This window comes from Felis catus, chromosome C1 (genome assembly GCF_018350175.1).
Source record: "Felis catus isolate Fca126 chromosome C1, F.catus_Fca126_mat1.0, whole genome shotgun sequence".
Taxonomy (NCBI): Eukaryota; Metazoa; Chordata; class Mammalia; order Carnivora; family Felidae; genus Felis; species Felis catus.
Window position 1 is genome coordinate 28,562,515 of NC_058375.1, and position 23,555 is coordinate 28,586,069.

Here is a 23,555-nt window from a genome sequence, read left to right on the forward strand (position 1 = left end):
CCGGTGGTTCCGTGTGACTGGACTATAGAGTAGTGGGGGAGAGGCTAGAAGCGAGGTTGGGGAGGGCAGGACAGTAAGAGGGGTCAGGTCAGAGAGGGGCCTCGAAAGTCCAGCCAGGAAATTGGGAGTCCATTATCTCCTTTGTCTTCAAATCTTTTTTTCTTTTTTAACGTTTGATTATTTTTGAGAGAGAGAGAGAGGGAGGGGCAGAAAGAGGGAGACAGAGGATCCGAAGCAGGCTCCACGCAAGGAGCGCAGAGTCTGATGCGGGGCTCGAACTCACAAACTGTGGGACCATGACCTGAACCCGCACCGAGATTCAGCAGCTTAACTGGCTGAGCCCACCCAGGTGCCCCTGTCTTCAAATCTTGTAAGTGAGGCGGGGGCCAAGGTATCAGATGACAAAGTCCATTTCACAGATGACAAAACTGAGACTCAGAACACAAGTGACCGTCTGTCTGGGCTGCTCAACTGACACTGAGCTCCTCCTGCTCCCAGACAAGCCTCACTTGATTTTGTTAAAGTTTATTTTAGACATTAGCCACTTCTCTGAACTTTGAACTTGAGAGTTGAACTTTGCCCAGCTCTCCCAGCCCCCTCAGCTGGGCCTCAAGTCCCCAGAGAGCACGGCCCCCAGGCCCTGCCTTGTTCACACCCAGCAGGGGAGAAGGATATCCAACCCTCAGGAAACCAACCCGTCCTCCCCTCCCACCACCAACTGCAAAAAGAAAGCCTCCAGTCCCCAGGGAACTTTAGCTGACCTCTGTGGCCAACAGGCCACTTGTCTGACCTGCAAAGAAAGGCCAAGGAAAATGGATTAAGGAGCCAAGGAGAGAACACCATCCTCATACAGCTCAGGGAGAAGAGCTGCCGTGGGCAGGGCTTGACAATGTCAAAGACTCTAAGACCTCCATCCCCCTCCCCTCGTCCTCACTGTCCAGAATCCTTCCAAAGCTGTGCAGAAATGGAGGCGGCCGTGGATTATGCCCCCAGGTGTTCACAGAACCGAAGGAGGGATCGGCTCCTTAATGGCCATTGACTTTCATGGTCCGGGGCCTGGGAATCACCGTGTGTTCTGATGCTCTGGAGCACGTGCTATTTCCTTCCATGCACGGGGGTGCGTGTCACACGTGGGGGGTGATTGTGGACAGACGTGTGCGGATACGGTGCACGCTCATCTCGTGTCTGTATGCGTACGGAAAAATAAGTATTTGTATGTGCTCCACGGCCATCTCTGTGCTCGGTGCCTTCAGGTTCGTTCTCCTGTTCGTTTGTGCGTGTCTCTATGTGCTCCGCACATATACACAGCTGCATGTGTGTGCATGTGTGTGTATATGTGTGTGTGCTCCTCCCCACTCGTATATGTGTTTGCGTGAGCGCCCCGTGCACCTGTCTATGGGTGCGTGGTGCATGTGCTTGGGGCGCACACTCACCTGTGCGTAGATTTCTACGTATATTCCTATGGATGTGCAGTCTGTGTTCATGTGAATGCTGATTCCATATTTTGACTCCTTGAATGTTGGGAACTCTTTGCTCCCTCAAGGCCTCCACACGCGTGCTCCTGTGCCCGAAACGCTTCCTCTGCTACTTACCTTCCCGTTCAACTTAAAGAACATATTCCCTGCTGTTTTTTTTCTCACGGTGTTCTACTCCTTTCCTTCAATGCACTTACACGTATTTGTTACTGTACATTTATTTTTGTGTTAACGTGCCTCTTCCTTGTCTCCAGGAGGGTATGGAGCGTCTCTTTGAAACCCTGCTCTTCTCTGGGCCTTGAATGGTGTCTGGTTTATGCAGGTTTTCGACAAGAATTAAGTGACTGTGTGATTCTATGCTGTGTGTGTGTGTGTGTGTGTGTGTGTGTGTGTGTGTGGCGGGGGGTATTTGCCATGAACTTCTAAATAGGGGGGCATGTCTTTCTGGATGCCAACACTGATCTGTGTGCACAGATCTGTGCGGACGGTAGAGATCTGTACATGTACGTGTGTCTGCATGTATGAAGAAATGGCAGGATGTTTGTTTCTTCCACTTATCTCTGCCCTAGCTGGGGTCTCTTAGGTCCCCAACAGACACCAGGGAAGGAAAGTCGGGGTATCCAGAATGGCTGGGGAACGGGACATCGTCCTGAAGGCGAGCTGAGCAAACTCCCCCCAAGGGGTGCGCTGTATGGCTGCAGGTCTGAACAGACCCTGGCCGTGGAGCCCAGGGAAAGGACGGGGCACACAGGCGAGGAGCTGACGCCACTGTGACTTTCTCACAAATGGTTGTTCGGCACCTTTTGTGAGACCTCCTCTGGGCCATGCCCGAGCCGGGTGCTGAGGTGGGGCCCCAGGGAGGTGCTCCCATGAGCCGCACACCAAGGACTTGTCTAATCAGGGCAGCACTGCTCAGTCTTCCCACGGCTAGTTTATCTGCCCTCTGCACTGCCCTGAGTCCCCCGGGGGCAGAGACCAGGTCTGTCTTGATGAATACCAGCCAAATAATCGAGTGAATAAAGGGGTGCTCAGTCCCTCCCCCATACGTCCATTCCATTCGTCTACAGCCTTGAAGCTTGTAAAGAACCGCATCACCCACTCTCCCGGTGCCTCCTCCCTGGTGAGAGGCCCCTCACGAGTCTCTTTCATCACTTATGAAAGTGGAGAGAGGATACAAACACAACAAAACAAAACTAGGGAGGAAAGGTGGCTAATAGAACAACATGCGGCAGGAATAGAATGCTATAAAAGTAAACACGGGCAAAAGGCAGCAGACACAAAGTCTGTTAATAAACGTACTTGGGGAAAACAGCTAACGTGGTTTGAAGAAACTGCTAATAGCCCGGCCCAAGTGTCAGCCAAATCCTTTTACTGGAATGGCTGGAGCCAGCGTCTGGTCTCAGCCTCTGGTCTCAGGAGGGTGGAATCCCATCGGGGAGGCTGCCCTGGCCAGTCCGCCGCTGGAGGTTGCAGTTTCCTTCCCAGCAAAATGCAGATGATGTGAGACCCACATGCAGGTTTGAAGATGAAATGATAGGACCCTGGCAGGTATTAGGTGCTCAGCCCATGTCAGTTTCTTCTTTACTTACACACAGACTCCACCACACGTAGTTTCCGGTGTGTGTTCTTATGGCTGGGATTTAGCGGACCCAGGTTAATACCCTGAGCTAACATTTATTGATTTATTGGGTACAGACACTGGGCTGGCCTCTTTACATGTGATCTCATTTAACGTACAGAACAAATCTATTATTATTCCCATTTAATCGCTGACGAAACTGAGTCTTGGGAGAGGTGAAGAAGCCTCAGCTTAGCTCAAGGTCGCACGAGCTCAAGGTCGCACGAGCTAGTCAAGGAAAGAGGCTAGTTCTGGGGGACCTTTGCCAGAGCCTGGGTTTCTCATCCGTGTGCTTTACAGCAAATTTGCTTAGCAATGCCCCTTTTCTCCGAGGCTCAGATTCCCGTTCTGTAAAACAAAAGGGTTAGATTACACCATGGGTTTTCAGAATTTTCTAGCAGCTGAACACTTTTATTCAAATAAAAAAAAAATGTATGAAATAAATCAAAAGGGAGCTGCCCTGATTGAGGCGACAGAGCCCAGAGCCTTTCCCTCCGCCAGCCCAAGGCAGCCCGAGGCACCTCCGGGACCTGGGGGGACAGACATTTAAACATGCTGGAATAGATGATCTCTATGGACCAGGTCCTGTCCTGGAGGGTGAGGAGATCAGGGAAAGTGGCCCTGGAAACAGGAAGAGAGAAGGCGAGCCCGCTACCTGCCACCCCCCTCCAATTTATAGAAGTGGAAATCAACTTAAACACTAAGATAACAAGAAAAAAACTGACGTGGAAAGCACCAGAAAGGCCCCTGAGCAGAGAGAGCTCCAAGAGGGGACGTGGCCTGGGGGTGTGGGCCGGAAGTCCACCTCCCGCCCCCTGAATGAGGGGCTCCCCGCCTCTCTCAGCACTGGGAGCCCCACGCCCGATTGGAGAGCCTTTGTTTGAAGTCCTGATTTATGCATCTTCTTGCTGCAAACTATGCATTAAGTTGCCAGCCAAGATTCAAAATTGTAAAATAATTGTGGTGGCGAAATTATTCACAAATCCATCCAGGACGGGTGCTTCGGGAAGGCGGTCAGATTTACATTGAGCACATGGTGACATAATTCAGGCTAAACAGATAAGCTTGTTCTGCTCCTGACAGAAGCAATTCCCAGGAGACTGCGGGGTAATGCCAGGCCAATTACATGCCGGGCCCGGGGAAGGGCAAGCCCATCGCGACTGAGGGTGACACGCAGTGACAAGGGGGCAGGTCACGCCCGAAGGGGAGTGTCTTCATGAGATCTGAGCAAGCATAGGAGGCCAAGGGACGTGGCGTCCTTGTCGTGGGGCGGAGCCCATGTGGGCAGGGATGGGGGTGCCCAGGAGAGGACCAGGGTGAGGTCTAGCTTTAAGCCAGCCAGTGAATCAGCCGGCCAGCTCGTTAACCAGATCATATCAGGTTCCAGGAGGAGGCAACGGCGTCCTTCAAATGACGAGATGGGCTCTGCCCCTTTGGCGGGGGTGGGGGGGTACATCTATTTGCACTGGATCAAGTTCCAGGTGCCAGGTGCACCACTATGACGGCTTTGTCGGTATCTCTCCCCCCAGTGCACTTGAATACTTTTTCTTCTTTTTTTTTGCCAGTGTAAGTTGCTTTCCATGGCTCTTTACCAAGGAGACAGGTGTTTTTTTATATTCCCCACAACGGTTTTTTCACTCTTATCAAATAAAGCTGGTCGTGATAATAGCTAACGTTTGTTGAATGCTGCGCTAAGAATTTTATAAACATTATTTCACTTTAACCCTCGAAAGCAGTGATTTTCAAACTTACGCAGGAATCTAAATCACCTGTGTGGCTTTCTAAACCACCGACAACTGCTCTCCACCCCCAGCGTTTCTGATTCAGAAGGTCCAGGGTCCAGACTGAGAATGTGCGCTTCATTTTTTTGTTAAGTATTTTTTTGTTTATTTATTTATTTTTGAGAGAGAGAAAGAGAGAGAGAGAGCACAGGTGAAGGAGGGGCAGAGAGAGAGAAGTAGATACAGAATCCGAAGCAGGCTCCAAGCTGTCAGCGCAGAGCCTGACACGGGGCTCGAACTCACGAACTGTGAGATCATGACCTGAGCCAAAGTCGGATGCTTAACTGTCTGAGCCGTCCAGGTGCCCAGAGAATGTGCATTTCTAACCAGGTCCCAGATGATCCTGACCTTGCTGGTCTAAAGACTACTCTCGGAGAACACTAAAGACAAAACAGATACAGAGAAGCTTAAGAGGCAGACGTATGCTTGTCCTGCAGCCGGATATCACCCGGGTTCGGATGCTACATTCCTCCACTTCCTGGCTGTGTGACCTCAGGCAAGTTGCTTAACCTTTCTGTGCTTCAGTTTCCCCATCTGTAAAATGGGTATAATAATAGGAACTCCTTTAGAGAGGGGGCTGCGGGGAGGGCAGGAACTCCAGAAACAGCACGGCTGAGGCAGGAGGCTCAGGCTTGACATCACACCTAGCCGTGTGATGCGGGACCCTGTCTCCCCTCTGGCCCGAGTTCTCTCTCCTCGGAAAGATACACCTGCGTTTGGGAAGCTTATGTTCTAGGCAGTGGACTTTGCCACTCCACTGATGGAGCCAGATCACAAAGGATTCTGAACGCCAGGGAATTAGGGCTTGGACCCAAACATCAATGCGGCTCAAACTTTTCTGCTCTAGGATCCCTACTAGACAGGAGCGTTGCTCAGAGCCAGAGCAGTTTCTCGGAAACTGCGCTTTAATCCTAAAAACGCACACGTGTTTTGTATTCTACTCCCTAATATTGCCATGTTTGTTTGCACATAAAGATAATAACATTTTTTTTTTCTGAATCTTCTAATAAAATAGGCATCCGGGAGCCATGTATCATGTTTGCCTGGGGCTTCGGATCTTCTTTGGTACGTGTCTGAATACATCTGGGGAGGGTTCAGCCCGTAGGAGAAGGAGCGAAGGCCCAGGTTCCTGGCGGGGGGCGGGGGGGGGCGGGGGTTGGGGCAGCCAGGCTGTGTCCTCCCAGGGTGGTTTCCTCAGCCCCAGCTCCTTGAAGGGTGGCGTCAACTCACTGTCCAGGCTGCTCTGTCCCTCCCACACAGGGGAGATGCCACCAGCCCCCGCTTGATTGTGGCTCCTGTTCCTGGAGAGATTTTACATCAAGTGCTTTTCATTCAGAATTGGAAGCTTTAATATGTTTTACAGGAAGCCCTTTTATGTGCCAATAAAAAACGAGCGATTATAGCAGACGATGAAAAGCAGCTAGCGCCTCGGAGCCACTGTGTGTTTGGAAAGAGTGGGTACGTTTCCCCCGAGAATGACACGATCTGGTCCTTTCTCCTTCGTTATGGAATCAGGCAGAGAGGAGCTCTTGTTAAAGAAACGCAGAGATTTCCACCATCACTGTCCCCACTTGTGTGTGTGGTTGGAGGGCGGGGGCCCGGGGGGTGGCGAAGGGGAAGGAACACAGAACAAACAACCCTCTCTGGCTTTCCTAGTTTAATACGTTCTTTTTTCTTTGTGAAAGGGAGGGCCATAAGCCAAGGGCAGTAGCCATGACCACCAGGGGCAATTAACTCGCCCTTTTAATTACTAGTCCTTCTCCGAAGACTCCAGAACCCTCACCATTTCTAGAATGGACAAAAGCCAGGTTGGAAGAGACCTCAAAAGGCCATCCCCTCCCCCAGGAGCACAAGCGGGAATCTCTCATGTGCTTAAGGAGAACAGGTAGAGTCCTTGCACCGTCCCTAGAAGGCCATCAAGGGGGCGAATCCCCTTACCCCCGCCCCCTGTCCTGAGAACCGGAAACGAGGGAGGATCCCAGGGTATACTTGTGAATCCAGGGTCGCGATGCACATGGAGCTGTGGTGTCCACGCCCCACTGCTGAGCCATTCGGGCAGCTAGGAGGCACGGCCACGGCCAGGAGCGGTGCAGGGCTGGAGACCCCGGGCTGCCCTAGAAAGTGTGCACCCCTCCTCCCCGTGCCTGGTTAGCCTGTCTCGGTGTGAAGTGTCAGGCAAGGATGGACATTAGATTTCATGGGGTATAAGCTACGGTGTCAGCCCTAACCTTGAACGTGTAGTGCCTGCACGGATCGAAATCCAGAATAGGCATCGATTAGGGGGGACTACTGGACCAGGTGTAGACCTGCTGAGCTTTAATCCTAGATTCTCCAGTCACTACCACATGGCCTTAGGCCAGGGGGTTCACCCTGGGGTGGTTTCACCGCACCCCAGGAGACGTTGGCAATGTCTGGAGCCATTTTTGTTGTCACGACTGAGGGGGTGGCGGTGATCTTGGCATCCAGTGGGCAGAGGCCACGGATGCCACTTAAACATCCTACAACACACAGAATAGCTCCCCCAACAAAGGATTATTAGCCCCAAATGTCAGCAGTGATGAGGTTGAGAAACCCTGCTTTAGCCAAATTACTGGACATTTCTGGGCCTCGGTTTTCCCATCTCTAAAATGGGGGTGGCACTGACAGTACCCTCCTCATAGGGCTGTTGTAAGAATTAAAGGAGCTAATGTGTACGAAGTGCTTCGAACGGTGCCTGGCACAGAATAAGCACTCCAGACATGTGCTCCTAATGCTATGATTGTCCCCCGGGGCAGTAGAAGGAGGCAGGGCTAAGGGGAGACCCAGCAGAGTCTGCAAGAACAGAGGTCCAAGGGCAAAAACGAGGGGAGAATTCAGTGCCCCAAGGTTGAGAGTTCAGAGCTGGGGAAACAGGATAGAAAGGAAATGGGTTGGGGGGACGGGGGTGGTCCTGAGCAGCTTCTTCAAATCCCAGCTGGTATTTGAGGGTTCGCTTCAGGAGGCTGGACAGCCGGGGAGCAGGTGAGTGGGAGTCCACGGCTGCAATGGTCTGTGCTCACCCTCCTCCTTTCCCGCCTGCCCCATGGCCACCCCCACCTGCTCCCCGACGGCTGCTGTGAGCATACAGTGGGCTTTAGCCTCTGGCACTAGGCAGAGAATGGGGCTTGAAGCGGCCCAAGCTCTGAATTCCGGGGGGCAGAGGAGTTCTGTTGGGTTCTACAACGGTTTGAGTTGTGCCCCCGCAATGTACGTCCTCCTGGAATCTCTGGTTGTGACCTTCTTTGGAATGAGGGTCTTTGCAGAAGTGATTAAGGTAATGACCTCAAAATGAGATTATCATCCTAGATCATGGTGGCCCCTAAAACCAACAAGTGCCCTTATAAGAGATGGAAAAGGAGATGATGCAGGGAAGCAGGGAGGTGGGGGAAGCAGAGCAGAGATGAAATGATGCATCGACAAGCCAGGGAGCACCAAAGACTGCGGGCCATAACCAGATGCTAGGAGAAAGGCATGGAACAGATTCTCCCTCAGAGCTTCCGGAAGGATCCGACCTTGCTAACACCTTGATTTTGGACTTCTGGCCTCCAGAACTGTGGGAGAATAAATTTCTGCTGTTGCAAGCCAACCAGGTTTGACGTCATTTGTTACAGCAGCCCCAGGGAATGAATAATACAGTTCCCCAAACAAAAAGGCCTCAAGGCCAAGGCACCGTCAGGTCAGGCAGCTGGGCAGGGAGCTCAGAGGCTGGCCCAGGCCCAGGGTCACCTTGCAGGGCCTGGGACAAGGCTCTCAGCGTCTCGACCTCAGATAACTGCCCCGCAACAGGGACATTTTCTTCCCCAGATCGTAGAACTCTCCACTCTTGGCAAGATCTAAGTCTCCGGACCAGTTAACAAGGCCGTGTCAATAACCCTGTGGGAAGAAAAGGAGAGAGAGAGAGAAAAAAAAAAACAAAAAAAACAAAAAACAAAAAACCAAACAAAAAAAAAAAAACCCCAAAGCACAACCGAAGCTTTATTAATTGTCTGAGCTATTTAGCAGTAGGAGTTGAAAGGAAAGTAGTTAGCTGTGGAAGGGAGAAATGGAAAACTCTGGTCTTTCATTAATCTCGCTGCCCTCCGTGTGAAACGCCCATTGTCAGGGCGGGCACAAAGGCTGCCACAGTTTTCGGCAGAAAAGCTAAGGGCCGAGCAAACGGGAATGTTCGGGCCCGAGAGAGAACGGTTCAATATGGAAAGTGTTTTCTCCGCAGCCAGAGGTGCCCAATTCCAGTCCTTTTCAATTTGTATACTTTTCTCCAATGACTCCTTGAGGGTAATTACAGTTCTTTTCACAAATGAAGTATGGAAGATACGAGAGAGAGCGCCGAGGCTGTCAATAGCCCTGCAGGAATGCGTGGTCTGTCTCCGGGAGACAGAAAGCATCGATCCTCCTTCCTGTGGGACTTGGAGCGTGAAAGGGAGGCTGGGGTGGACTCGCCTTCACCTCCAAAGGGCCGGCTGGCTGGGGACAGGAGGTTCTGAACCCCAGGGAGGCACCCGATGGAAGAGATTGCTCCCCACTCCCCAACCAAGAGGTTGAAGACCCGAGGGCTTTGCAGTGTTTGTGTTTTCCTTCCTGGGATGGACGATCCAAGAGCTCCAGCCACAGTCAGCATGAGGCGCTCTGGTGGCCCGGGACACCGGTGACAGAGAGGACCAGAAAGCACCTGCTGGCAGACAGGTACACGGTACACAGCCGGAGACAGGCACCACCGAGGAGGTGGGATCAGACAGACGTCCTCCGGCTGGACCAACGGGCTGAGGTTTACAGGCTAGAGCGGCACAAGCGTAAATGTGCAATTTGCCCTTGGGTCCTAAACCCAACTGCCGCCTTACGGACGCGCCTACTGCATACAGAGCTTTAGGGCTGTGAGTTGGACAGTAAGCTCAGGACCAGTCAGCTCTCTGCCGTGGGAGCGAGTAACGGCGCAGATGGGACACACGCAGGCCGGGGCACCACGGTTCCAGAAGGATGTTGACAATTGAGGACACGAAAGGAAAAGCGTATGCAACACCCACTCTCACTGTCCCCGCGCACCCCCACTCCCACCATACTTGGCCCGCGGCCTCCTTGCAACCCCCATGTCTGAACTCGCCTCTTGTCCCCTCCATCAGCTGTCCCCGGAACCCCAGCACTGCTTCCTCCCCTGTCCTGAGTCGCCACTGCCATCCTATTGACCCCACTCTCCCAACACCCTCGACCTCCTTGTCCTTTTTTCCATCCCATCCGGCAAAATGCCAAGTCTGGCTTAAGACCGTGACCCTTGTTTTTCTGCTTAGGGACTTGGGTTTCTGAAGAAAGCAAGACTGGAAAATATACTGGAGACTGGAACACGTCAAGCTCGGTGTCTCCGCTCCCCCAGCAAGGGCCTTCCACACATCAGCTACGTCTCTAGTCCCCACTCCTGGCTTTTTAGTCCTTGTCCCCTCTGGACAACCCCCCTCACCCGCACGCCACACTCCTCACTCTCAGCATATGACCTGACCTGGGTGGGAGAGGAAAAGGCCTTTTGGCGGGGGTGGGAAGTACTCCACCAACTCACTGCCCCTCTCTCTTTTTTTTAAACAGCTTAATGAGGTGTAATTTCCATGCCATAAAATTCCTCTGTGGACGTGTACAATTTACTGATATTTGCTGTTTTGACAGACTTGTGCAGTCATCAGCCCGTTCTAATCTTTTAGTCGTGTTCCATTCCTATCCCAAGCCCTAGGCATCCACGAATCTATGTTCTGTCTCTACAGGTTTGCCTTTCCTGGACATTTAGCGTAAATGGAGTCGCACAATGCGTAATCTTTTGTGTCCGACTTCTTCTTCGGGTTCGTCCATGTTGCAGCCTGCAACAGAAGCTGGTTCCATTTTATTGCAAAATGCTCTCGCATCGTATGGGTAAAACACATTTTGTTTATTCGCTAGGTGACGGACATTTGAGTTGTTTTTGCTCTTTGGCTGTGAGGAGTGATGCTGCTGTGAACGTTTGCATACACATCTTTGTGCGGATATATATTTTTATGCCTCTTGGGCAGATGCCTAGGAACTCGCCCCAATCTTACGAGCTGATCTGGATCCTTCTCTCCTTCCTCTCCAGTATCAGGGACTGAGGTGTCTCTCCTCCGATTACAGTAGAACTCTCCAGCTATGCTCTGCATTATCCCCTTTCCTGCTGCCTGATGGGTCTTGCTCTGTCTGTCCCCCCTTCTCTCTCACTGCCAGTATTCTCCTCCATAAAATGAGGATAACAGTAAGGTCCACCTCCTGGGGTTTTGTGAGGATTAAATGAGTTCAGTGGATAGATTCTGAGGTCCCTCAAGATCCCCATCTCCTCCTGTTCAGGCCTTTGTGAAATCCCCTGGCATGAGTAGAGGTGAGACCTGTGACTTGCTCCTCTAACCAATGGCATATGGCAAAGGTGATGGGATGTCACTCCCATAATTATGTCACATTACATAAGACTCTGTCTTAGAAGACTCGAGGTACAGACTTTCCTTGCTGGCTTCATGGAGTAATCAGGCACACTGGGGAACCCTGGGCATCCTCCAGAGACTGCAGGTGGCCTCTAGGACCTCAGAGGAGCCTCTAGCCAATGGCCACCAAGACTCCACAGCCCCAGCACTACAACCACAAGAAAATGAATTATGCTGACAATCTGAGTGAGTGTAGAAGTGAAGTCTGCCCCAGTTGAGCCTCCAGATGAGAATTCAACCCAGCTGCCACCTCGACTGTAAGCTTTGAGACCCAGAGCAGAGGACCCAACTCTGCCATATCAGGATTCCTGACCCGCAGAAACTATAAGATGATAAATATGTGTTGTTGCAAGCTGCCGAGTTTGTGGCGATTTGTTCCCTAGTAACAGAAAACAAATGCATACATAAAGAGCTTAGAGAAGAGCCTAGCACCACCAGCAGCCCCTAAGAGTGTTAGTGGATGCTCACGGCAGTACCAGATCAGCAATTTTCCCCTAGATTATAACCAAGCAAAGCCCATCTCAAGCAATCAACAGAAAACAAGTGAGCCTTTATTTTCCATCCCTGACAAATCCCTTCCAAGAGTTTTCTGTATTCATTTCTTGCCCTTCTATTCACTCCCATTTTGCTGCAATTTAATTCCTCCGCTTCCTCTACTCCACTGAAGCTGTTCTCCTCGAGGTCACCAATAATCTCCTAGTTACTAAATCTGCTGAGTGATTTGTGTCCTTCCTGTACTTGACTTCCCTTTGGCCCTTGATGTTGGTGACTGAAGTGGCTTAGAGCCTTGTCCCAACAAGACCTTCGCTGAATCTGAACCTCTTTCGGGAGGACTCAAGAGTGATTAGATCCTGGCATGCTGGCTCCTGGAAACTTCCATTCATTCCTTCATTCATTCATCTTGATACACCCTTGCATACTTGTGGCTATTGCAGACGCAGCACTAAAGCACTCCACGATACGGGCACAGTCCTTACTCTCAAAGAAGATTGCGTTAGAGGCACAGGGGCACAGATTAAAATAGGCCCAGAAGTAGATAGACTGTAAGATTTCATGTGTGTAAGTATTGTGATGACAACAAGGGAGGATGAAGTGACAGAGAATCCTACATAGAGAACCTATATTAGAGCAAGCAGTCGGAGAAAGCTTCTCCAGGGAGGTGACATTTGAACTGGGGTTTGAATGAAGGAGCCAGCCATGGGGAGATTGGGGGGAAGAACACTCTAGGCCAAGGGAGCAGCTAATGCAAAGACTCTAAAGCGGGCAGCATCTTGGGGTGGTTAAAGAACAGAAAGGCCAGTGTGGCTGCCGCAGAGCTGAGCAAACCGTTGAGTGGTGGGAGATGAGGCCAGAGACACTAGCAGGCTCAGGCCCCCCCCCCACCCGCCGCCGCCTGGGCCCAGTCTGGACTTTAGTCCAAGTGCAACGGTGAATGAACAGAGATTTAAAGCAGGGGAGTCGATGATGTGGTTCTTGTTTTATGAAGAGCAGTCTGGTTGCTACCTGGAGAATGCATTAGAGGGAGGCAACAGCCAAAGCAGAGAGACTAGCAGAATGGCTATCGCAGGGCTGTGGGGGAGATGTGATGGCGGTTTTGACTAGTGTAGATTGTTTTCCCTGGAGACAGACTCTGGAATTCTGTGATTTGCATACAGGTGATTTCCTGGGGGCTGCGCTCAGGGACGACACCTGTGGGGGAGTGAGGAAAGCAGGCACAACTTACCAACTGTGAACAAGTTGCAACTGAGAGCCCTCAGCTCCCCTCAAGGGAAGCCACCAAGCTGGGAGACGTCCTTGGAGCTGTCCTAAATGGAAGCCAGAGGGTCAGGCTTTCAGACCGTAGACTCAACCAGTCTCTGGACGACGGGGTGTGGGCCTGGGGAGGGAACGTAGCCTCAAACAAAAGAGGGTTCTCTTCAACGGAGAGGAATTCCTGGAGAAGGACGCCGCCACTGGAGGATCGGGTGCCCTGGGCATGCTATGAAGTATCCACAGGTGGTAGCTACAGAAATGTAGAGAATCTGGCAAAGCCAGATTATAATTTCTAGGTAGAACCAGCGGAAGTCATAGTTGGCCTCACTGTAAGACAAAACATGGGAGGAATCAAAGGTGGCTCCCAAGCATCTGGTTTGAGCACTGGGGAAGATGGTGTTCCCATTCCTGAGACGGGGCACCGATTTCTGGAGGAAATTAAGAGCTCAGCTTTGGCCATGTGCCATCCCAGAGTCCTGACAGACGTCCGCGGAGTGTTGACAACTATGCAGCCTGACAGGTGAGCATGAGGCTCAGTCAAGGCTGAGGACCTAGTTTGGGAAACTCCTGGTCATCCAACAAGTAGAGGATGTGTAGCCTGCCAGAGACACTGAAGAGAGACCCATGAAGTGGGAGAGAATTGAGAAGAGTGGGTGTCCCAGAAGCCAAAAGAGGAGTCTTTTTAAGGTACAGGGAGGAGCCGTCAGGGTTGAGTGCCAATGAGGGGCAACCGTTGGATTTGGCAGGACGGGGATCACCAGGTAATCTTGCCAAGAGGACTTTTGGTGGGATGGTGGGAATGGAAGCCCAGGTAGAAAAGGTGAGAGGGAGAATCAGAGGTGGAGACGTGATGACAGCAATTGTAGGCAATTATTTGTTTGACCTATCTCGCTGTACAGACAAGCAGGGAAATGGGACAATGCTTGGAGCAAGGTGTCTGACCAATTATAGGGGTTTTCAAAAGATGTCATTCCAGAACATGCACATCTGTAGGTGAGGAGGATCGCGGAGAGCGGCAAGAGGGAAGGAAGGTGCAAAGCCCTGAGGAGGGTGAGCTGGTTTGAGTCCAGGGCATAAATGGAGGATTTGGACATATGCGCAAAGTCTTCCAACCATGTTATGGAAAGGAAAATACCAACTGTAGGTTTTGATACGAGTATCTGTAGTTGAGTAGATTTGGTGGTGGGGGCAGAAGGTGAAGGAGTTTCATTCTGTCAATGGAGCATGAGGTCAAGTGAGAAGAAAGGGCATGTAGGGGATTCCATGAGCAGCTGGAGGTATCTAAATTCTTAGTCTCCACTGGAAAAGGCTGGACTCAGGCCCTGGCAACTTAAGGGCAGATCTGCACAAGCGCTGGAAGGCTGCTTGGCAAACAGACTCAGAACAAAGACGTCTGGTGGAACAGACTAGAGACCACCACAGCCTTCTGCATCCATTCCTCTTGCCCTTGAGAAGCTCTTGCCATTGGGACCAGAAAACTCCAAATCTTATAGCTTGAAAGCTCTGTATGTGTCTTTAGGAACAGAATTTCCAGAAGGTCACGGTTTCTTGTCTTCTAGACCTCCCTGGGATGGGCACCGCCTCTCTTTTCTCTGGGGACTCCCACTCTCTTCTGCTCCGTGATCAACTTCCTTCTGGCCAACAGTTTTCTTATTTTAGATTTCCTAGACAGACAAAATAGGCTATAGTCCAGCACTCCTGGTCCCTGAACAATTTTTCATTTTTAGATGACCCAGCCTATGTCTGCTCTAGTCCATGGGTTCCAACGGACTCTCGGGGACTTATCTATTTCCCTTATTTTCCCATTCCCCAGTGCCACTCTCATACACTCTCCACTTTTCAGCATGTTCCTTTCACCCAGGGTCCTTCTCGTCTCATCCTCCTTCTTCCTTTCTCACCCTCTCCAAGGTCTTCCCGGCCCTCAGGCACTGGCATAGCTGGGGTCCCACCTTCATGATTCCATTCTTCTGAACTTCATATACTCTTCCCATGTTCCCCTGGCTTCCACGGATGATCCAATGAATTCCAAGTCCTTATTGCCCGCCTAGAGCCCTCTTCTGAGCTACAGACTGGTCTCCACTGAATGTCTCTCACAAGTCAAGGTCCCCTCCATGATGACGCCCTTCCCGACCACCCCTCCCCCTTCAGAGTTCTAGTCCCTACACAGATCTCAATCTTAGCATCTTGTAATACTCACTTTTAAAATAGACTTTATTTTTAGAGCCGTTTTGAGCTCACTGCTAAATTAAGCAAAAAGTACTGATAGTTTCCAAATACCCACAGTCCCCACACATGCACTTGCTCCCCTATATCAACTCCCCCCACCAGAATGGCACATTTATTACCATCAGTGAACCCACATTGACAAGGCATGATCACACCAAGCCCACAGTTCACATTAGGGTTTACTCTTGGTGTTAGACACTCTAAGCGTTTTGACAAATGTACGATGACATTTATCCGCCATCATAGTATCGTAGAGTAGCTTCACTGACTAAAAGTTCTCTGTGCTCTGCCTACTCGTCCCTTCCCCCCTCCTAACCCCTGGCAACAACTGATCTTCTTACTGTAGCTTCATAGTTTTGCCTTGTCCAGAATGTCAGATAGTTGGAATCACACAGTGTGTAGGCTTTTCATATTGGCTTCTTTCACTTAACAATGTGCATTTAAGTTTCTTCTGTGTCTTTTCATGAGCGTTTGATAGCTCATTTCTTTTTAGTAGTGAAGAATATTCCTTCGTCCGAATGTATCACAGTTTATCCATTCACTTCCTAAAGAAAACCCTGTAGTACTATTTTTTTTTGCGGGGGAGGGTTAGAGGGCAAGAGAAAATCTTAAGCAGGCTCCACGCCCAGTGTGGAGCCCGGCACGGGGCTTGATCTCTCAACTCTGGGATCATGACCTGAGCCAAAATCAAGAGTCGGCTGCTCAACTGACTGAGGCATCCAGGTGCCCCAGTAGTCATTTTTTTTACACTTGTCAATTTACATGTATGTCTCCCTCCACTAGATAGTAAGCCCCTTAAGAACAAGAGTGACCAAATTTTCATAACCTTACCATCTAGCGAAGTGCCTGGTACGTAGTTGATCCTCAATAAATGTTAAACAGAGGCGTGTTAAAGTCAATAAATAGTGTCCCAGTGGCATCTACAACACCATATGTGCAAAGCCAAATGTAATCTCTCCTTCTCTTCGCCTTCAAAATGATCCAGATATGCTCCTTAGACTTTCTGTTTCATAGAATCCACTTAGGATAAAAATCTGGGGGCGCCTGGGTGGCGCAGTCGGTTAAGCGTCCGACTTCAGCCAGGTCACGATCTCGCGGTCCGGGAGTTCGAGCCCCGCGTCAGGCTCTGGGCTGATGGCTCGGAGCCTGGAGCCTGTTTCCGATTCTGTGTCTCCCTCTCTCTCTGCCCCTCCCCCGTTCGTGCTCTGTCTCTCTCTGTCCCAAAAATAAAATAAACTTTAAAAAAAAAATCTGAAGATACCCTAGACTCTTCTTCTCCTTCACCTCCCATGTCCAACCCCTCCCAGCTCCTATTGACTTGACCTTGAATGTCTCTCACCTTATGCCTGTCTGCCGCACCTTTTACCACTTCTCAAATTCAGACCCTGTTCCTTCCTCCCCTGGATTATTCCAGCAGCCTCCTCACTTCACCGCATCCGTTCTGGCACTCTTTGCACTGGCCACCTGAGTGGTCTTCCTAAAATATCCCCTCCCTACTTAAAAGTCTGCAGTGAGCCCTCACGCCTGTGGGATTACAATGGAACCCCTTACAAAGACGTTTCAAAGCTACTCATGATCCAGCCCCTGAGACGGCGTATGTGACGCTCTCAGCACAGCGCCTGGAACAGGAAAAGCACAATAAATGTTCACATTATTACCATTTTTACAATATCGCCCGGAGATAAAAAGAGTTTGGGAGGACAGGAGAATTGCCATCAAGTACCTGATGACCAGGCATATGAAATATGCATCAGACTCTTTCTGTTTTCTTCCAAGAAACAGAATTGGACAGACTGAGGGAGGCGGTGGAGAGGCAAGTTTCATTTGAATTGAAAGGCGACCTTTGTAACAGCCGGAAGCATCCAGCTGGAAGGAAGTGAACACCACTTCACCAGAAGAGTGTGGTGGAATGTTCCGGTATGTTTGAATCCTGGCGGAGGCGTTCACTGCAGTCCCAAAGCCCAGGTGGCTTACAAGGGGGTTCAGGCACAGGGGCAGGGGCAGGAGTGTGGACCGCATGACCTCATGGGCATCTCCAACCCATGGGTCCTGTGAGCTGGTGGTGGGAACCCCGCCATTGTCACTTCTACAAGTACCACCCCCCATCCTGCTGTCACAAAGTGATCGTAGACAACACTTCTCCCGCCCTGCCCAGACCCTTCAGTTGCCTCTGCCGTTGCTCCTTCTCTCCATCCTGGGCTGTTTTGCTAGCCCCCCTGAGGGCTCCCCAAACCCTACTGCTCCCCCGGGGCCAATCCATCCCCCCGCCCACTCTTACAAAGTGATCTCCTCAAGACAACAGTTGAGACTCTTCCACTCCTCTCCTCAAAACCTTCCAGATCCTCAGCCCCTCCCCCTGCCCTGCCCCAGCCCACTCACTGCCACCCACCCACCACGCACATGGGATCACTGAACATCTGTCAAGCCACTCCCCCGGGCTGGGCCACGTGTCACCTGCTTCAGCACCTTTTAAAGGCTGGCTCACCCTTTCAGGGACAAGTCAAGCCCCACTTCTCCCGTGAGCCTCTCTCCTGCAGGTCTCCATCAGAGGGAATCATCCCCACGCGTGCGTTCCCACAGCATTTGGCTCACGATCCCATCAGAGCACCTGCCTCGATGCGTCTGGTCCCAGGTCTGGTCCCCTTTGGGTCGGAAGCTCCTTGAGGACAGGAGCATTGTCTAGCCCCTGTCGCTGCAGTCTCCATCAGCCCCATGCAAGGGAGGGGGCATTCAAAGGGAAGGTGAGGAGGTTTTTAAATTGCTTGGAACCCAAGGCTTGTCCGTAAATGTTCGTTAAATATGTGGGTGGACGGGGGAGAAAAGCAGTCCACAAACCTACGCTCTTACCCAGCAGCCTTCAGTCAGGGCTGGTGGTCTTTGGGAGAAGATGGCTACCTTTTACTCCGAGGGTTACTGCTCTGCAGGAAGACCCCGTCTCCAGAATCCGCCCCCCACCCCCAAGGAGCTCCTTTCCTACACCTTCTACTCCAAAGGCTCTTCTCAGTGAAAACTTCCAGAGCCAGGAAAGAGGGACCCCGGGTTGGCCCTTCTCTGGTCAGACACCTCTGCCCTGCGGATGGCATGCTCTGTTTGGCTACCTCAGCAGCTCAGCCCCCAGGGGCCCCCATCTCAGAGCAGGAGGCAGCCTGAGCAGGCCTTTGTACCAAAGGCTGGAGCTGGGATTCCCCGGCCGAGAAGATGGACGGTAGAAATGCAGACCACCGAGGAGGCAGCCATTGGTGGGGGATGAGGAAGGTGGCCCAGCCGAGACCTACAGTCCTTGTCCGTCCAACAGAATGGTGCCTGGAGCTCAGGGCCAAGCCAGGCCCACACACCCATGTATCCTTGGACCAGTTCCAGCCGTGTGTGCACACACACGTACACACACACAAGCACTGATGAGCTTGGCTCCTCCCTTCCTCGCTGTGGGATAAGAGGTTGTAACCTACAGGCCCCTGGCCCCTTTCAGGTTAACCCCGGGGGCTTCCTGGGACCCACAGTCTGGGTGGACCCAGGCTATTGTTTATTCACAACTGGCCTGGGGGGAGGGGGGTGGAGGGCGGGACTCTGAAGCCCCCCCCCAACGCCCCCACTCCCACTTTCATTTTAATGAAATGAAGCCACCCCCCCCCGCCCCCACCCCCAAACCTTCCTAAGGTAAGAGTGAAATTGATTTTCCCTTTTAACTCGAAAGCAAGATAAACACATGGCACCCTTAGGGGCGGAGGGGAAGCACTTAAAATAGCACATCTCTGGGAGCAGGCTGCTGCTTGTGGAGTTTGTCAGAGACAAGGGCTGAATGCAAATCACAGAGGCGGCAGCTGGGGCCCCCGCCTGTCCCTGGGGAGCAGGTGAGAAGCTGCACCTTCTTAGCTCTCCAGCCTCTGCTTGCACCAAAAGCTTCAGTGGGGCGGGGGCACTGACCTTTGTTCTCACAGACTGCTCTGGAAAGATTTCCCCCAGGTCATCCCCACTTATGCCCATAGCCCTGCAGCGATGGCCCAGCCTTACGACTGCCTGCACCTCAAAAAGAACCCCAGGAGAGCCGAGTCCCTGAGGACAGCAATACTTTCTCAGGGAGCCAGCTGGGGCCACTGACCCTCTTCAAAAGCCCTGCCTAAGGTCGCCCTGGGACCCACCCTCAAGGGACTTGCTCCGAGGACAAGTCTGAGACCCCGTCTGTGGCAGCCGTGGCGTGGCTCAGCCACCACGGCTGTCCCCTGAGCACGGTCCCACCAACACTCACTTTGGGAGCCACGCGGGACCGAATGCCGGTTTGCATTTCCAAGCCCCGATCGTACACGCGATAGAGGCTCGTGCAGCCGTTTAACACGAAGCTGCCGCTCTGTATTTATTGACATGGAAAGATGTCCACAACATATTGTCGAGAGAAAAAAGCGTTTTACACCACAGCCTGTGGCGTCTGCTCCCGTTCATTCAAAACTGCGTCCATATGTGTTTACAATCAGACAGAGGTGGCTGAGAATGTTCACCAACACGGTACCCAGGGTTGTTTCTGGGAGCAGGGTTTTGGGTGATTTTTTTTTTTTTTACTTTCTCCTTGGTTTGTTTCTGTGACTCATTTTTGTAATCACGAACACGTGTCATATTTTGTTTAAAAATTTTTAGAGACGCCTGGGTGGCTCAGTCGGTTAAGGGTCCGACTCTTGATTTTGGCTCCCTCGAGGTACGTGTTTAACTCGCCGGTGTACCTGCCTCTCCAGGAGTCGGCAAACACATCCCATGGGCCACTTCCAGCCCACAGGACTTTTGTGTGGCTGCCAAGCTAAGGATGGGCTTTACACGTTTCAAGGGTTGAAGCAAACAAAGAGCATGGGGCAGGTACCACATGTGGCCCACCAAGTCTAAATTACTTACTATATGGCCCTTTACAAAGAAAAGTGTCCACTGCGGGTTAGGAACAGAGATCCGGGGGCTGCCTGAGAAGTGACAGCCCCTGGCTGCCGGAGAAGTGACAGCTAATGACAGGAGGAAGCGACAACTCAGAAGCCCAGAGTTGTTTCCCTGCACGGCGTAATGGGTGCCGACACTCCCGTGCGGAGCTCTTGAGAGAGACTGTAACTTCAAGATCCCCCGGCTGGCGAGGCAGAGACATGGGTCGACTTCAGGATGATTTTCATCCCAGAAGAGTAAAATGGAGTTTGGGGGTTTGGGGGAAAGGGCTCTGATTGGGCAGGAAACGTACCATGGAAGCTGAGTACTATTAATCATCCCTGCTTTCAGAGGAGCACACGGGGGCCTTAGAGAAGACAGGCAGTGAGCCAGCCACCGGGGGTGGAGAGCAGAGATTTGAGCCCAGTCTGACCCTAGGGCCCGTGTCATCTGAGTCAGGTGGCCTCCTGTGGGCGGGGCCACGGTGCTACCTATTCAGTTGCTCAGCCCTGACTGTGGCCCAGCCTCTGCCCGGAGCTCAGAGGCTCTCTGAGAAAGCAGAGGGAAGGGGACATCCGTGTTCTAGCCACTGCCAGGCGGGCCGGGCACCGTGCAGATGCTTGACACACCACACGGTGCCCTTCCCGTCTCACACCCACCCATGATACTGGGACCACGGCTCTGTTTTGCAGAAGGGGAAACTGAGGCTCAAGGAGCTTACACAAAGTCATGCGGTTTGTAAAGGGCCGCTTCTGGACTTGAAACCAACTCGAACTCCAGAGTCCACACCTTTCTGTGCTGCCTCTTTGGGGAGGTGGTGGGGGGGGGCACCTTCTCGTCTCCTCTGGGGACCCCTCCCTTCCGCACCCGCTTCGAGGAAATGCATCAGCAAGCAAGCCGCCTGCCCAGAGCTCTGTCCCAGAGAATCTGAGCCAGCCAAGTGTAGCGGGATTGGGTCTGTTGAGACAGACTAATGAGGCAATTTAAAAACGATTGTTTGGAACACACATACATCTGGTAATAATAGACTACAAGACAACTGACCAGTGAATTTTCTCAGGGCCACTAACAGAGCAAGAGCTCCCAAGCACGTGCGGATGGCACGAGACTGGTGGAGGGCCCCACAGGTATCTCTGTGAGGGTTTAACTCACTTCGTAGGACTGGCCTGTCGGCTCTTCTGGCGTCACCGGGCTGGCGGCCGCGTATGTGTGTCTGAAGGATGCTGCCTCGCCCAAAGAAACGCAGGCCCGTGCGCAGCTTGACACTCTCGTGCACGCGCAGAGCTCTGCACGCACTGACATACATGTGAAAGGGCGCCTATGCACACCTACAGCTATCTACGCCCATGCACCTGCACAGACATCTTGCCCACACACGTGGAAGAGCTCGTGCAAACATATACACACGCATACGAAGGCAGAAGGCAGTGTCAGCCCCAATCCCTCACCGCTCCCTGTACCCCCGTCCTTTGCCATGTGATGGTTTGGTGTTTCCCACTGAGGGGAGCGGAACACAGTTCCGGGCCCCTTCACTTTGCGTGTGGTCATGTGACTTGCTTTGGCCAATAGGATAAGGCGGATGCAACAGAGTGCCAGTCCCCAGGCGAGACCTCACCCGCTTGCCCTCTTGTCCTCACGCCAACACCACGGAAAGAACGTGCCTGGGCCAGCCCGCCGGTTCCAGCAGGGGGGGTGACAGACGCGTGGAGCAGAGCCCGGCACAGATCAGCCACCCCAGGCAATCCAGACGCGTGGACGACGATAACTGGTGCGCTCTGCTGTGCGGCAAGAGCTAATCAATAGACACGTTCAGGGAGACACACGCACACAGCGGTGCACACACATCCCCGCAGCCCCTACGTACACACGAGGCACGCTTCTGCACATGCACGTTTTCAAACACCAGCTTCCTCACGGAAGGGCTTGCAGGAGACAGCAGTGGGAGTTAAAGCCGACCCTGGGGCCCCTGCATCTGCGGGCGGCTCTTTCTTGGTGCCAGTGGAGAGTCTGCGAGTGGGAGGTGTTTGCCCAAAAATTATTTCAGAGATTTCAAGACCCTGGACCCACAGTGGCAGGGTTTCTGTGGAGCCTCCTCTGAGCAGCTCCAGTGGAGGCCCCAGTGTTGACTCAGATCGCAGCTTCCTCGGGAAGGAGGAGCGGGCTGTCACCCAGTGACTTGGGAGCAGGAAGAAAGAGAACAGAGGTGGCAAGGGGGGGGGGGGTGGGCGGGGCTGCTCCGATGCAGGGGCATCCCCAGGGCACGGGCCCTACCCCCACCCATCCTGGGTCCTGGGCGCTTCACCCTGGGGAGCAGGCGTCCACGTGCTCCGTAAGGCTGGTCCCACGGGAGGTGCCATGTGACGCCTGCCCCTGGGCTGGGCTGGGCCACGTGGCTCCCTCTGGGGGTGGGAAGACAGGAGCTCCAGGCAGATGTCCTGTGCCCCTTCTGTGCGGTGGGATGGCTCCCTGGGAGGGCGCTCAGGCTTTTAAACCAAACGACCTGGATTCTCAAATCATGTCCACCATACCTTGACTCAGCCTCTCTGCCCCTCCGTTTACACGTCTACACACGGAGACGGTGATAGGTGAAGACAGAAGCCTCCGACTCACTGTCTGGCATAGAAGCCCCAGCAATGGTAAGAGCCATTATTACCCTCTAGAGCACTGGGTCCCACGGGCGGGAGCTGTACCTCATTTCATTCCTGTTCTGTGCGCTGGTGGCCCCAGGGCCTGACACACAGCAGCATCAGTGGAAGCGGTGAATGAAGGGACTCAGAGGGCAGAGTGAGAGTGCGCACGAAGGCCTCCGCCGTCTTTAGGGATGTGGATTGGGGGTTAGATTGCAAGGTACCAGGCAGACGGGGCAGCGAGCCCCCGGCTAGACCTCAGCCGGTGATCATCTATAGCAACCGCTGCTGGCAACCCCTTCCGTGCACGGAGCCCCCGGAGCAGGTGGAATGGACTGGAATCACGCAGGAGCTGTGCTGGCTGGAAGGAGAAGGCACTGCGGCCCACACCCTGGGGCCCCTCGATGTCCAGGGGCCGGGACACAATGAAAGGCCTGCCGAGGGGGCCGAGGGGAGGAAACCAAGTGAAGAAAGGGCACCAGGGAGGAGGGCGTGGCCCCTGCTGCTGGCTGCCCGTTGCGTTTGACAGCGTGGAGGTGGAAGAAGACCAGGACCCTGAGCAGAGCAGTTCTGGCGGAAGAGGCTCATGGGAGAAAGTGAAGGGAAGGCCTGGACCCAGCGGGCACTAGCACCCTCTCTGGGAGTTGGCCCAGAAGCGGGCCTGAAGCTGTCAGGGAGGGTGAGGTCAAGAGAGGGGGTTT

The 23,555-nt window shown here is 52.7% G+C and overlaps 1 long non-coding RNA gene across 3 annotated transcripts; it reads left to right on the plus strand.

Moving 5' to 3' along the window:
• The first annotated feature begins 5,887 nt into the window (after positions 1 to 5,887).
• Positions 5,888 to 19,746, plus strand: LOC109502237. Of its 3 annotated transcripts, none has more exons than XR_006584163.1 (6): positions 5,888 to 5,939; positions 6,238 to 6,332; positions 10,637 to 14,158; positions 17,111 to 17,251; positions 17,872 to 18,075; positions 19,321 to 19,746. It is a non-coding gene; the product is annotated as an uncharacterized LOC109502237 (long non-coding RNA). The 3 variants fall into 3 exon arrangements; XR_006584164.1 differs by having other exon boundaries at positions 19,412 to 19,746; XR_006584165.1 differs by having other exon boundaries at positions 10,637 to 10,781.
• The last annotated feature ends 3,809 nt before the right edge of the window (positions 19,747 to 23,555 follow it).